The sequence below is a fragment of the Gossypium hirsutum genome, chromosome A03, assembly GCF_007990345.1.
Source record: "Gossypium hirsutum isolate 1008001.06 chromosome A03, Gossypium_hirsutum_v2.1, whole genome shotgun sequence".
NCBI classification, from domain to species: Eukaryota; Viridiplantae; Streptophyta; class Magnoliopsida; order Malvales; family Malvaceae; genus Gossypium; species Gossypium hirsutum.
Window position 1 is genome coordinate 59,400,326 of NC_053426.1, and position 15,306 is coordinate 59,415,631.

Here is a 15,306-nt window from a genome sequence, read left to right on the forward strand (position 1 = left end):
TCAACAAGCGTCGATCCAAGGGCTCAAAACTCAGATAGGTCAGCTCATTAAATTGATATCTGAACGACCACAAGGTAGCCTGCCAAGTAACACTGAACCTAACCGAAGGGAGCAAATCAATGCAATTACCATTCAAGATGAGGTTAGTTGCAGTTGAACCAGAACCAAGGCAAGAAACTGTGCTAAATAAAGGTAAAGGTGAGGTGGACCACAATGACCAGAAACCGGTAAGTAAAGAATACAAACCTCGTGTGCCATACCCAAACGCGACAAGGAAAGACTGCACAGAAGAACAATTCGGTAAATTCCTAAAATTATTAAAGAAGTTACATACTAACTTACTATTTATTAAAGCTCTTTTGCAGATGCCAAACGCAGTAAAATTCTTAAAGGAGCTTTTAACAAACAAGCAGAAGTTGGATGAGGCGTCACATGTGCAGCTAAATACGGTTTGCTCAACCATACTACAGAATAAGCTGGCTAACAAATTAAAAGATCTAGGGAGTTTTACGTTTCCCTGTTTAATTGGTAGCCTTGATGTTAATAATGGTTTGGCTGATTTAGGGGCTAGTATCAATGTCATGCCTGACAAAATGTTTAAGCAACTAGGTCTTGGGAAACCCAAACAAACTAGGATGAATATTCAATTAGCCGATAAAACAATCAGATTTCCTAGGGGGATTATTGAAGGTGTACTTGTTAAAATTGACAAATTTATATTCACAGTTGATTTCGTTGTTCTAGACATAGAAGAGGATAGTAACATTTCCTTAATTTTGGGGAGGCCCTTTTTAGCAACTGCTAGAACAATAATTGATGTTGGCACAGGTGAACTCACACTTCGTGTGGGAGACGAAACAATCACCCTTCAAGCTCGTAATTCGAATAACACATCAAAAATTGAAGGTAGTTGTATAAATCATACTATTAAAACTAACCATGTGGTTCAACCTACCTTACAGGAAATAGGTTCGAAGAACATATATGAGCTATGTTCAAGCAACATCAAAGGACCTATCTATAAAGAACGAAGGCTACAAATTGAGGAGCTAGATAAATGGCAGACATAGAAACTGAGAAAACCCGATAAACTAAAACCGAGCCAGGACGAGCTCAATACCTCACCAAATCAACTTAAGGTTGGAGACAAAGTACTAGTAGATGCAGCAAATCCTTGCATTGCCACTTCTGAACCTAATGAAGAAATTCCTCTCACGGTACTCAATATTTTCCCATATGGTATAGTCGAGGTAATTCATCCCAAATTTGGAACTTTTAAGGTAAACAATACTCATTTTAAACCTTATATTGATAAACTTGATAGCAGGGATGAAGAGTGTAAACTCCTCGAGCCACCATGATCACACACTAGAGAGGTAAGTCGATCTTAGACTATAAATAAGCACTTCTCGGGAGGCAACTCGAGCACTAACAGTATTGATTTCTTTAAATTCTATTTTTCCATATCTAACCTACTAACTGAGTCTTGGAACACAAGGTTTTCCCATCCACACGGCCAGGCACACGGGCGTGCATTAAGCCGTGCTCACACCAAAGGAGGATACACGGCCGTGCGATACGACCGTGTGAAAATAGAGCAAAATTTTTCCCAAACATGGGATGCAATAAGTTGCCAAAACAACACGGGCATGAGACACGCCCTTGCCTTGAAACCGTAGTTGAAATTGAGAATTTAACACGGGCGTACCACACACCCATGCCATTCACCAGTGGTCAACACTCTCAAACTAACACGGGCGTTGACCTATATACACAGGCGTGGGAGAAGCGAATGAAGCAAAACACGGCCATGCGATATGGTCGTGTGCACCAACACGCCCAAAGAACACGGGCGTGGGCCGAATGCCAAATGCTCCCAAATTTAAAATCACGAAACACACGGGCAAAAATAAGGGCACACGGGCTTGCCCCACAGCCGAGTGCCCCAAAATCTATATAAACCCCTCACTATTCATCATCCCCTCCCTAAAAATCCCTAACCCTAGCCGCTGCAACTCCGTACGCCCTACCTGCCACGCCCATGCGCCGCCTACAACACTGTTTTTGATGACCCAAGCTTCTCCCATTTGCATTTGTTTACTCTTTTCTCTCTATTTTCTTTAAATATTTTGACTATTTCATGATTTTTCTGATCCATTTGACTATCTTAAGTGAATATTCATAGTAGAATAATAGAAATACTCATACTTGTCATTAAAGAATATTGCCAGTTTTCATACTACATTCATCCATTTTTCATGTTTCCATGGATTTTATGCTTACCCACATGCATTCATGCATTAGTTATTACCATAGCATTATTCTCATAGTCCTATTTTAATAACTTGATATATTTGCTTTAGTTATTTTTAGTCTTGTTTTCTTCATCTAGTTCGTGAGTTTCATGAAATATTCCTATTGAGTTTTGTTTTTTTTTCATGTTATTTTTGGGGCGTATTGGTTCAACGTTGATTTTTTTCACTGCAGACATACCATGTCATCTTCACGAGGGAAGAAAACTGCCATCCCCACCTTAAAAAAGAGGAAAGGAGCAGCGTCATCCTCGGTTCCTACCGCCGAGATTAGGCACCTATTCCTCCAGGTTCCCTTGGGACCCCAGGAGGAATTATATTAGATATTAGGGCCCCGACCCCTAGGTGTAGGCCACTGCATTGACTGGGCCGTACTTGAATAGATTCAATTGGCTGACACGGTCCGAGCCCTCCTAATGACTGACCTGTGGGGGCTCTTCTTTGAGATCGTTGAGTCGACGTATGTCGAGTTCACATTGGAACTCTACTCAATGTTCGATCTTCAGACCGTCATGACCAACTTCGATGATCCTGGAATGGTCCAGTTCCGTCTAGGCGGTCTAGTCTGCCAATTGGGCGTCCCTAAGGCATCGGCTCTCCCTCTATCCTTGAGGTACCTACAGGCCATCTTGGCTCATACTTTGACAGGGACACGAGAGAGCACCGACATCGTCAACACTCACGACTCTTACTTTCTATGGTGCATGGCGAATGGACACGTTGTCGACCTTGCCTACTTCATCTCCCTCCCCATCCGCCATCAGACGGAGTGACATAGGAGAGGAGTCATCTTGATCAGGCCCTATTTAACTCGATTGGCTCAGCACTTCAGGCTTCTCAACACAGCGACACAATCATCCTCCCTCACTCCCATCGTGTAATACCCCTAACCCGTATCCATCGCCGGATTAGAGTTATAAATCATTACTAATCATATTACAAATCATACAATTATGCATTATATATTATAGCTCGACCCTAATATCACATCAATGGTATAATCAGTCCATATATCAAAACCTAAAAATTTTATCATTCATCACATAGTACAAATAAAATATACCTCAAAGTACATCAGCATAGCTTATACCTATACCAAACATATGACTCATCGATATCTTTATTGTTGAGTATTAAACATGTTCTTAAATAAGCCATGCACTTACATAAGTTACATATTAATGGAAAATAAATTTCATTATTAGCTTCTTTATTCCTAAGTGCAGCACCATACTATAAATTTATATGTGATTCATGTTTTGGTACATTAATAAAATTTAATGAATCCATTCGAACATATATATATATACATGCATAAATAAAAACTCCTAGCATAAGCTCATAATATAACTAATTGAAACTTATTTCACAGTTTAGCAAACTACTGCCTATACAATTTAAATTCAATATAACATAGCCGAATATACCTTAAGGTTTAATTCTAGTGCGCATTCACCCTAGGCACCAAAGCCACACTTTATTAATTAATTTCATACCAATTAAATGAAAAAAACAATCATGGAATATTTTTCCTTATTTAATGCCATGCAAAACCAAATTATATATTTAATTCACACATTTATCCAAGGTTTCTATTATCGAATTATCAAACCAATTTCATAAATCTTTATTACTAAAAACATATTAGATTAACACTAAATATAATAAACAACATCCACATGCATACTTTATCTTAGTATTATACACATCCAAGCTAATCACCTTCATACCACATCCAAGATTTATAATTAAATTCAATACTTAAAATGCATAACATAATTACTTCCAGCCCATGGCATATAGCAGAATAGTTGAAACAGGCTCCAACCATAGCCTAGCCAAACCAAACTCAAGCATAACACTTAAGCCATTTTTGCATGGCTAAATTATACACGACCCAAAAATCTAATATTTCAAAATAAAATCCAGCCTATACATGCCATAGTTCAAGTTTGACTAATTAAGTGCCAAAACAGTAGATAGTGTGATGGACTTTGCTGATGATCCCCGAGCTTGTAACTTAAATCGAAAATCTATAAAACAAAAACAAATATACACATAATAAGCTATTATAGCTTAGTAAGCCATAAGCAAATAAACAATCTAATAATATAACTATGTCATAATAAATTTAGCCGAAATATACTAATATGAGTATGCTTAGTCTCAACCTACCAAATTCTTTCATGATATTTCATTTTTATACAAAATTCTCACCTTGGCCGAAAGACTGTATAACCAACATAAGTAATTCATAATTTATTTACAAAGCCAAGATATCATTAATCAATCGAATACACATATACTTATAATTACTACTCTAGCATCATAATATGTCATCACGTACACATTAACCAAATGGTCGAATTCACTTAGTTACATCAATAAGCATATCACATATCATTTCGAAGACAAACACAGTACATATATATTTCCTTATCAACTTCGATTACTATCATATGATTTCATCTTCCACATTTATTTAATAAGTCATTTGTATCAACCATTAATTACTTACTTACCTTACTTTGACCTAGTAACAAATTAATCCATACATGTACATAGCTTGTTTTACATATTCAAATATAGCTTATCATTGCCCGATGAACCATTTGGAATCGGATAGGACACTCGGATAATCACATAAATCATACAATGCTAACGTCCCAGACGTGGTCTTACATGTAGCGACATATCGATGCAACTGTCCTAGACAGGGTCTTACTCGTAAACACATATCGGAACCACAAATCAATGCCATGGTCTTACTCGCACACATATATTGGAATCCTATGTCATGACATATGTATCCTAACTATTCCTAAGGTTCATATGGGGCTTTCGAACGTCGTAACCCGCTCGAATCGAACTCGGAAGTGTAGTAGTCAACTTTTAATCATTTTCGGCCATAGCATATTTAAATTCTAACATTTCATAACAGCATAAATATAACATTTAATTACCAAATAAACATGTCTATTTGCTTATAAACTTACCTCGGACAACGAAAAACCGGTACGGATCGACTAGTCGACAACTTTCGATTTTTCCCCGGTCCAAATCCGATTTCTTTAGTTCTTGATCTAAACATATTCAAATTAAGCTCATTCAAACATATTTTCATTCAATTTAATCCAAAAACACATAAATGGGCAAATTACCATTTTACCCCTGACATTTACAATTTTTACAATTTAATCCCTATTGCACAAAACACAAAATACACAAATTTTCAAAGTACCCATGTTAGGCCGAATTTTACCCATTACCGTGCAAGTCCATATATTTCATTAATTTCACATTTTAGTCCCTCAAATTATTATTTTTGCAATTAAGTCCTAATTACTCAAAATCATCAAAAACTCCAATATAAAACATGTTAATCTAAAACATATCTTTCATTTTTCATCATCAAACAACAAAAAATCACAAGCTGTCGACAATGGCACAACTCAAAATATTCATCAAAATAAAAAATTCATGCATGGGTTTTGTAGTACTCAAAGCAACGATCTCAAAAACGTAGAAATTATCAAAAATCGAACAAAAAACGAACCTTGATTGAGCTAAATAGATGGCCGAACCCTAGATTGTTGTTTTTCCCTTTTGTTTTGGCAATTAGGAAATAAAAATGATTAATATGGCTTTCTTTGTATGTTATAATATGACATATTATAACATTTTATTTCATTTCCTATTTTAACCTTATTTATTAAATTACAAAACCATTTTAACTATGGCCATTACCGTCCAACTAACATGAAAGTGGGCTATTTACCACATAAAGGTTCTCACTTAAAAAGCCATTAACAAGTAGGTCCCTTTTAGAAATAACCACCAAATTTTCATTTTACAAGATTAGGTCCTTTTATTTAGTCGAGTACCTAAACAACAAAATTAAATCACGAAAATTTCACAGATATAAATTCACACAAAATAAAAACAGAAAATAATTTTTAAAAATTTTTCTGACTCGGACTCATGGTCCCGAAACCACCATTCCGATTAGGGTCAAAATCGAGCTGTTACAGCTCTTCGCCCTTAGGGATTTTCATCTCCAAAAATCTTACCGGTGAATAGGTTCGGAACGTTCTCTCATTGAATCCTCTGGCTCCCAAGTTGCTTCCTTGACTCCATGCTTATGCCACAATACTTTAACTAACAAAATCTTCTTATTCTACAATTCTTTAATCTCATGAGCCAAAATGCGAATTGGTTCTTCTTCGTAGGTCATATCGGGCTAAATTTAGATCTCAGATGGACTAATCACATGTGAAGGATCAGATCGATACCTCCAAAGCATTGAAACATAGAATACATTGTGAATCTTTTCTAACTCAGGTGGCAACAATAGTCTTTAAGCAATTGGCCCAATACGCTCTATAACCTCATACAGCCCAATAAACCTCGAACTCAAATTGCCTTTACGACCGAATCTGAGTATTTTTTCCCACGGTGAGACTTTAAAGAAAACTTTATCTCCGATCTGAAACTCTATCTCTTTACGTTTCAAGTCCGCATAAGAACTCTAATGATCCGATGTTGCTTTCAAACTTTCACGGATCACTTTCACTTTCTGTTCAGTTTCTCTGATCAAGTCAACCCCATGTATCTTATTTTCACTGAGCTCAGTCCAGTACAATAGTGAATGGCATTTACAACCATATAAAGCCTCATAAGGTTCCATTTTGATACTCGATTGATAGCTGTTATTATACGCAAATTCAATCAGAGGTAGATATCGCTCCCACATACCTTCAAACTCGAGAATGCAACATCTATACATATCCTCAAGTATCTGAATGATTCACTCAGACTGGCCACCTATTTGCGGATGGAAAGCAGTACTGAATTGCAACTTTGTACCTAGTGCATCTCGTAGTTTCTTCTAAAACATCAATGTGAACCTCGAATCTCTATCCGAAACAATAGATATAGGCACACCATGTAATCTTACAATCTGAGAAACATACAATTCAGCTAGCTTATCAAGTGAGTAGTCTATAAGTATCGGAACAAAATGAGCTGATTTATTCAATCTATCAACAATAACCCAGATTGTATCTTTCTTGCCCGATGTCAACTGTAAACCAGATACAAAATCCATCGTGACTATATCCCATTTCCACTCAGGTATCATGATAGGCTGAAGTAGTTCTGAAGGCACCTGATGTTCAGCTTTTACTTGTTTACAGACTAAATATCTTGCAACAAAGTTAGAAATGTCTCATTTCATACCATGCCACTAGTAAAGCTATTTCAGATCATTATACATCTTTGTACTACCTGGGTGAACAGATAACCGACTACTATGTGCTTCATTCAAAATCATTTGAATCATCTCTGAATTCCTCGAAACGCATATCCAATCTCTGAATCTTAAACAGTTATCAACATCAACTCTGAACCTTAAATCAGCATCCGTCTCACACTGAGCTCGTTTTGCAATCAATTCATTATCAACCTTCTGGGTATCACATATTTGTTGAACGAATAACGGTCTAGCTTTCAATTCAGCTACTATCGAACCATCATCAGACATGGCCATATATGTATTCATTGCACGCAAAGCAAACAGTGACTTTCGGCTTTAAGCATCAGCAACAACGTTAGCCTTTCCTGGTGATAGTCAATCACAAGCTCGTAGTCTTTTAGCAAGTCTAACCATCGACGTTGTCTCAAATTTAAATCTTACTGAGTCATCAAGTATTTCAAGCTTTTGTGATCAGAATAAACATGACATTCCTCACCAAACAGATAGTGACGCCAAATTTTCAATGCAAAAACAATGGCTGTCAGTTCCAGGTCGTGTGTCGGATAATTCTTTTCATGTGGCTTCAACTGTCTCAAGGCATAAGCTATCACTCTGCCTTCCTGCATCAGAATACAACCCAAACCATTTAATGATGCATCACTATAAATAAAAAATTCTTTACCCGATTCTGGCTGAACTAACACTGGAGCTTCAGTCAACAGGGCTTTCAACTGATCAAAGCTTTTCTGGAACTTCTCTAACCACTCGAACTTAACATCTTTCTGCAATAGCTTTGTCATCGGGGCGGCAATCATAGAGAAAATTTCACGAACCGTTTATAATAACCAGCAAGTCCCAGAAAGCTTCGGACTTCAGAAACATTCTTCGGAGGTTTCCAATCCAGTATAGCTGAAATTTTGCTCGAGTCAACCCGAATACGTTATGCTGATACCACATGGCCCAGAAAACTGACTTCACTTAACCAGAACTCACATTTACTGAATTTTGCATACAACTACTTATCTCGTAAGGTCTGCAACACAAGTCTCAAATGTTCGGCATGTTCAGCTTCATCACGAGTGTGACAGCCCAAAATTGACCCTAGTCGGGAAGTGGTTTCGGGACCGCTAAATCGAGTCGTAAAAATAATTAACCGTCATAATTGATGCTCATTATATGTACATGTGCATGTGTGAAAATTTCGTGTTTGAATTTTGTTAATTGTAAGTGAATTTCATCAAATAGGACTTACGTGAGAAAATTTTAAAATGTGATAGGTCAATGCGTAAGGACCTATTAGTGCATGCGGAAAAAGGGGGGACTTGCATGTCAAATTCCCCCCCTAATGAGTAGTGGCCGGCCATGACAAGCATGGTAGACCAAGTGTGATGGGCAAAAACATGTCATAGACATGTTGTGTTAGTGCATCATGAGTGGAAACATGTCACAAACATGTTATGTTAGTGAGGTATGTTAGGAAAAATAAAATAAGGAGCATGGGCATAAAATAATGAAAGGGAATATGATGGAAACAAAAAAAAAATGTGTGTGGTTGTCTTCCCCCCCATTGCCGTGAGTTAAAGAAAAGAAAGGAGAAAATTTTGTTCATCCTTTTTCATCTTCATTTAGCCGAAACTAGAAAGAAAAACAAAAAAAAAGTGCTCATCCTTTGGTTCATCTTTGGCCAAAAATTTTAAGGAGGAAGGAAGAAGAAAGGTTGAAGAGGTTCGGCCATGCATGTGACTAGGCTAAGGTATGTTTGGTGATGTTCCATGAGATGCATGCATGTTTTAGTTGTTAGCTTGAGTTCTACCTAGCCCATGGTCTAAATCTTGCTATGTGATGGAAATGACACTCGGCCATGGATGCATCATTCTTGGTTGATGTTTGATGTTGTGGTGATGAGGCATGAAGATGAGTTAAGTTTCGGCTAAGGTGGATTTGTGTTGATGTCATTTGCATGCTAAGTGTAAAGCTTCGTAATGATGCATGTGATGGTGGATTGATGATTCTTGAATCTTCTTTTTAGCATTTTTGAGTGAGCACATATGTGCATTGGTTGCTAAATGGAGAAGAATCGGCTAGCAAGTTGTGTGCTAAGGCCGAGTATAATTTTTGTATATTAATGAGTAATGCATGTGTTAAATTGATGGAAAGGGAGAGGATGCTTTACTAGTGTATATATGTGTGTATTAGCCAAGTTTTGAACTTGAAACAAAAAGGGTGTTTAGTCAATACAAGTGACCATACTTGTAGAATGTATTAAGTGTTGAAATCGGCCCCAAAATAGACATGCATATTCGGCCAAAGGGGAAAAATTAGCTAAAATGTTGAGTTTGATTCATTATTCCGTACATATGTGACTTTAATGTCTAATGTATAAATATGGGCTAAGTGCCTTGTGTTCCTCTTTTCGATGATCAAATGATTAAATCAATTTATTTGTTTAATTAAGCTCAAGAGCAAAGGGGAAATAAATCCGATAAAGGGAAGGAAAAAGTGGTCGAATAGCTATCGGAATCGTTCGACAACACCCGAGGTAAGTTCTTGAGTAAAAGAGCTTAAATTATGATTTGCTTAGATCATGTTTTAAGCAAACCAAAATCATGCTCTTTGTGTGGCTATTGAGCCGAAATTGCAAGTATGATAAATGTCTTGTGTTTGAGTTTTACTAACGAAAACGAAATACGAATGTGCCATGATTTATTGTTAAATGTGCATGGTTATTTGAATGATGTCCAGGCTAAGTCCCGAAGGCTTTGTGCTAAGTGACCATATCCGGACTAAGATCCGAAGGCATTTGTGCGAGATACTAATTCCGGGCTAAGCCTGAAGGCATTTGTGCGAGTTACTAAATTCGGGTTAAGTCCCGAAGGCAATTGTGCGAGTTACTATAACCGGGCTATGTCCCGAAGGCATTTGAACGAGTAGCTATATCCGGTTAAATTCCGAAGGTACGTGATTTGGGAATGAATGATGTTGCTGTAAAAATTTCAGTAAATACTCTAGAAACATCCCAACATTGAGGTATGTTTCGTATGTGCTTGAATTTAGTTGAGCCCTTACAAATAAGTATTCGCTCAGTTGATAAACGAGCTACTGGCCTTTGGCTAAGTTGATCTTTTGTGTATGTACATAAGGGTTGGTAATGTGAAGCAAGTATGATATCGAAAATTTGTGCATATGAAATTATTCGTTTAGCTATATGAATGTTATACTTTTGCTGTGCTGGAATTCCTTGCTCAAAACTTACTAAGCATAAATTGCTTACTCCGTTTCTTTGATCCTCTATTTTATAGATTTTGGTTCTCCAGCTATCGGACTCGGGATCTTGAAGTCAAAGTCGCCCACACTATCAAAGCCCCCCCTTTTGGTACAATTTTGGTTGAACTTCGAAATGGCATGTATAGGACTACCCGTTTGTTGTGGGTCATGGACCCTTTGGACTTGTATAATTTTGGATAGCCATGCGAAAATGGCTTATATATGTTTGAGTGTAGTGTTATAATCATTTGGTATGGATATGGTTATTGAGAGGTGTGGATAGGCTTGACAAGGATTGGCCATGGGAATGGTTAATCACTATCATAAATTGTGCTACTTATGCAAAAAGGGCTAGTTGAATCATGAAAACTATGAAATAGGTAAAGTCTACCTTAAAGGCAGATGCTGATAGCAGCATTGATGTAGATTTGGAAATTCACTAAAAATAGTAGGAATGGAATTAAATAGTGAATAAATTATGTAAACGAACCTTGATGAATATATTTTCATAGGAAAGTAACGAAACAATCATACGGACAGTATGTTAGGAGATATTCAGGTTCTTGTGAGACAGGGCCAGAACGGTTTCTGGATTTCCTGTTCCGACTTTGGAAATTCATTATAAATTAACCAGAGACAATTAGGAGTCAATCCATATATGTATAAATTCCTCTCTGAGTCTATTTTCTATAGAAATAAATGGCATCAGTATTGAAGCCCTGTACAGGGAGATATCCAAGTCGTAATGCGCAAAGGTCAGGGTAGTCGATCCCTGTAACATGGGAGACTTTGACTAATAAACTGTACTAATTGGCCCATCCAAAAATTCTAGAAAAAAATATGTAGATGGTTATATGAGTCTAGTTTCAGGGAAAATTTACGGAACTGGATTCCGAGTTTCTGAACTCAAGATATGATTTTTAAAGCGACTATTATGCAGATTGGCAGTGTCTGGAAATTTTTTTAAAGTCTGTTAACACCTCGTGTTCGACTCCGGTGACGGTCTCGGGTTCGGGGTGTTACATTTGATTGGTATCAGAGCTACGGTTTAGTCGATTCTAGGACTACCGTAATGCGTTGGGTCTAGCTATACATGCCATTTTATGTGATTATTTGATAGTGTGGTGATTTCTGACATTTGCAAATGTGTTTATTTATAGTAATGGATCCCGATCCCGACCGAGAGGTAGCTGATGATCTTGAGAGTGTAGCGCCTACTCCCGCACAAGGGACAGCGCCGGTGAACTCTCAACCTAATGCTAGTAACCCAAATGATGAAGCTAGACAAGCTTTCTATAGCGTGATGGATGATTGGTTCAACCAATACATTCGAACTAATACGGCTGTTCCACAACCTCCCTTCCCGACTAATACAACCCCCGCACCTACAATACCTCCGGTAACTGACCAAATAAGGTCAAATAAGCCCCCAGTTGACAGAATCCGAAAACATGGGGCTACCGAATTTAAAGCTACGGATAGCGACGATGCCGAACAAGCTGAATTTTGGTTGGACAACACCATCCGGGTACTCGATGAGCTATCTTGTACACCCGATGAATGCTTAAAGTGTACTATCTCCTTGCTACGTGATTCTGCCTACTATTGGTGGAGTACTTTGACTTCTGTTGTGCCCCGAGAGCAAGTAACTTGGGAGTTTTTCCAAACTGAGTTTCGGAAAAAGTATATCAGTCAGAGATTTGTTGATCAAAAACGGAAGGAATTTCTTGAGCTTAAGCAAGGTTCCATGTCGGTTACTGATTACGAGCGAAAATTTGTTAGACTTAGCAAATACGCTCGGGAATGTGTTTCGTCTGAGGCTATCATGTGTAAACGCTTCGAGGATGGGCTGAATGAAGATATAAAAATGTTCGTTGGCGTTCTTGAAATACGAGAGTTCGTAGTACTTGTCGAGCGAGCTTGTAAAGCCGAAGAGCTTAGAAAAGAAAAACAAAAAGTTGATGTGGGAACTGGAGAGTTTCGTAAAAGATCTTCGGGAAAGTCTCTTCAACAGGCATCGAAGAAATTTCGAGATGATGTGGGCTGGTCGAGAGGCACTTCGGGCCTTTTTAGACGAGATCGTGATCGACCCCCTGTGGGTACACGAGGCACTTCGGTCGCCAGTGTTGGGAATGAACGTTGAGACAGAACGAAATGTCGATATTGCGGTAAATGGCATTCGGGGAGTTGTAGATTCCCTGACCGCTCCTGTTACAAGTGCGGATCAGTTGACCACTTCATTAAAGATTGCCCGAGGTTGTCTGAACAGAATGTAAATCAGAGTGGGAAACCGGGTGCTACCACTGCTCGAGGTAGACCATCTGGAAATACGGGCAATGCTAGTGGTGGTCAGAGAGGATCTAGAGATGCTACGACCAGATCCGAGGCTCGTGCGCCTGCTAGAGCTTATGCTATACGTGGCCGCGAGGATGCTTCTTCGCCTGATGTTATTACCGGTACTTTTACTCTCTTTGATACTAATGTAATTGCTTTGATTGACCCCGGTTCTACTCATTCTTACATATGTGAAACCTTAGCATCCAGTAAGACTTTACCTATTGAGTCTACTGAGTTCGTAATTCGGGTGTCAAATCCCTTGGGTCGTTACGTGCTTGTCGACAAAGTGTGTAAGAAATGTCCCCTAGAAATTTGAGGTTCCTGTTTTCCGGCGGACTTGATGCTTTTGCCGTTTGATAAATTTGTTGTTATTCTTGGTTTGGATTGGCTGACCGCGCATGATGCAGTTGTGAACTGCAAAAGCAAGACTTTTGATTTGAAGTGCGCAAATAACGAAGTAATCCGAGTCGAGTCTACGGACTTGGAGGGGATGCCAGCTGTAATATCAGCAATGTTGGCCCAAAAATATGTAAGAAAAGGGTGCGAAGCATACCTTGCGTATGTACTTGATGACAAAGAATTAGAAAAGAAACCCGAATCTGTGCCGGTGGTTTGTGAATACCCGGATGTTTTTCTTGAAGAATTACTGGGTTTACCACCTGTTCGGGAGATAGAGTTTGGTATTGAGCTTGTACCTAGGACTACGCCGATTTCGATGGCTCCGTATCGTATGGCACCAACCGAGTTAAAAGAGTTGAAAGCTCAGTTGCAAGAATTGACGGATAGAGGTTTTGCTCGACCAAGTTTCTCACATTGGGGTGCACCAGTATTGTTCGTGAAAAAGAAGGACGGAACCATGAGGTTGTGCATTGACTATCGTCAACTGAATAAAGTGACGATAAAGAACAAATATCCGTTACCGCGTATCGATGATTTGTTCGACCAACTGAAGGGAGCCTCAATGTTCTCAAAAATAGATTTGAGATCGGGCTATTATCAGTTGCGAATTCGAGAATCGGACATACCCAAAACTGCCTTCAGGACGAGATATGGTCACTACGAGTTCTTAGTGATGCCGTTTGGGCTCACTAATGCCCCTGCGGTATTTATGGATTTGATGAATCGGATCTTCAGACCATATTTGGATCGGTTCGTAGTTGTGTTCATTGATGACATCTTGGTCTATTCAAGAGATGAGACCGAACATGCTGAGCACCTGAGACTAGTGTTGCAAATTTTGCGGGAGAAGCAGTTATATGCTAAGTTCAGTAAGTGTGAGTTCTGGTTAAGAGAGGTTAGTTTCTTGGGTCATGTGGTATCCGCATCGGGTATTCGAGTTGACCCGAGCAAAATTTCAGCCATACTTAACTGGAAGCCTCCAAAAAATATTACCGAAGTTCGGAGCTTCATGGGGCTCGCCGGTTATTACCGACGATTTGTAAAAGGTTTCTCGATGATAGCCACACCAATGACGAAGCTACTTCAAAAGGATGTTAAGTTCGAATGGACGGAGAAATGTCAGAAAAGTTTTGATCAACTAAAAACTTATTTGACTGAAGCTCCAATTTTAGTGCAACCCGAATCAGGCAAAGAGTTTGTCATTTATAGTGACGCATCCCTACTTGGGTTGGGTTGCGTATTGATGCAAGAAGGTCGAGTGGTGGCCTATGCGTCGAGACAATTAAAGCCACATGAGAAAAATTATCCGACCCATGATCTTGAACTAGCTGCCATCGTATTTGCTTTAAAAATATGGCGACATTACTTATTTGGTGAAAAGTGCCATGTATTTTTGGATCACAAAAGTCTCAAATATTTTATGACTCAAAGAGACTTAAATCTGCGACAAAGACGTTGGCTTGAGTTGTTGAAAGATTACGAGCTTGTCATTGATTACCACCCAGGAAAGGCTAATGTGGTTGCAGACGCCTTAAGCCGGAAATCATTGTTTGCTTTACGAGCGATGAATGTGCACTTGTCTGTTCTACCCGACAATGGGTTAATAGCTGAATTAAAAGCCAAACCATTATTGATTCATCAAATTCGTGAAGGCCAGAAAGTTGATGATGAATTGGTTGCAAAACGGGCTGAGTGTGCTCCGAACAAGGAATCGGAGTTTCAAATTGATGATGATAATTG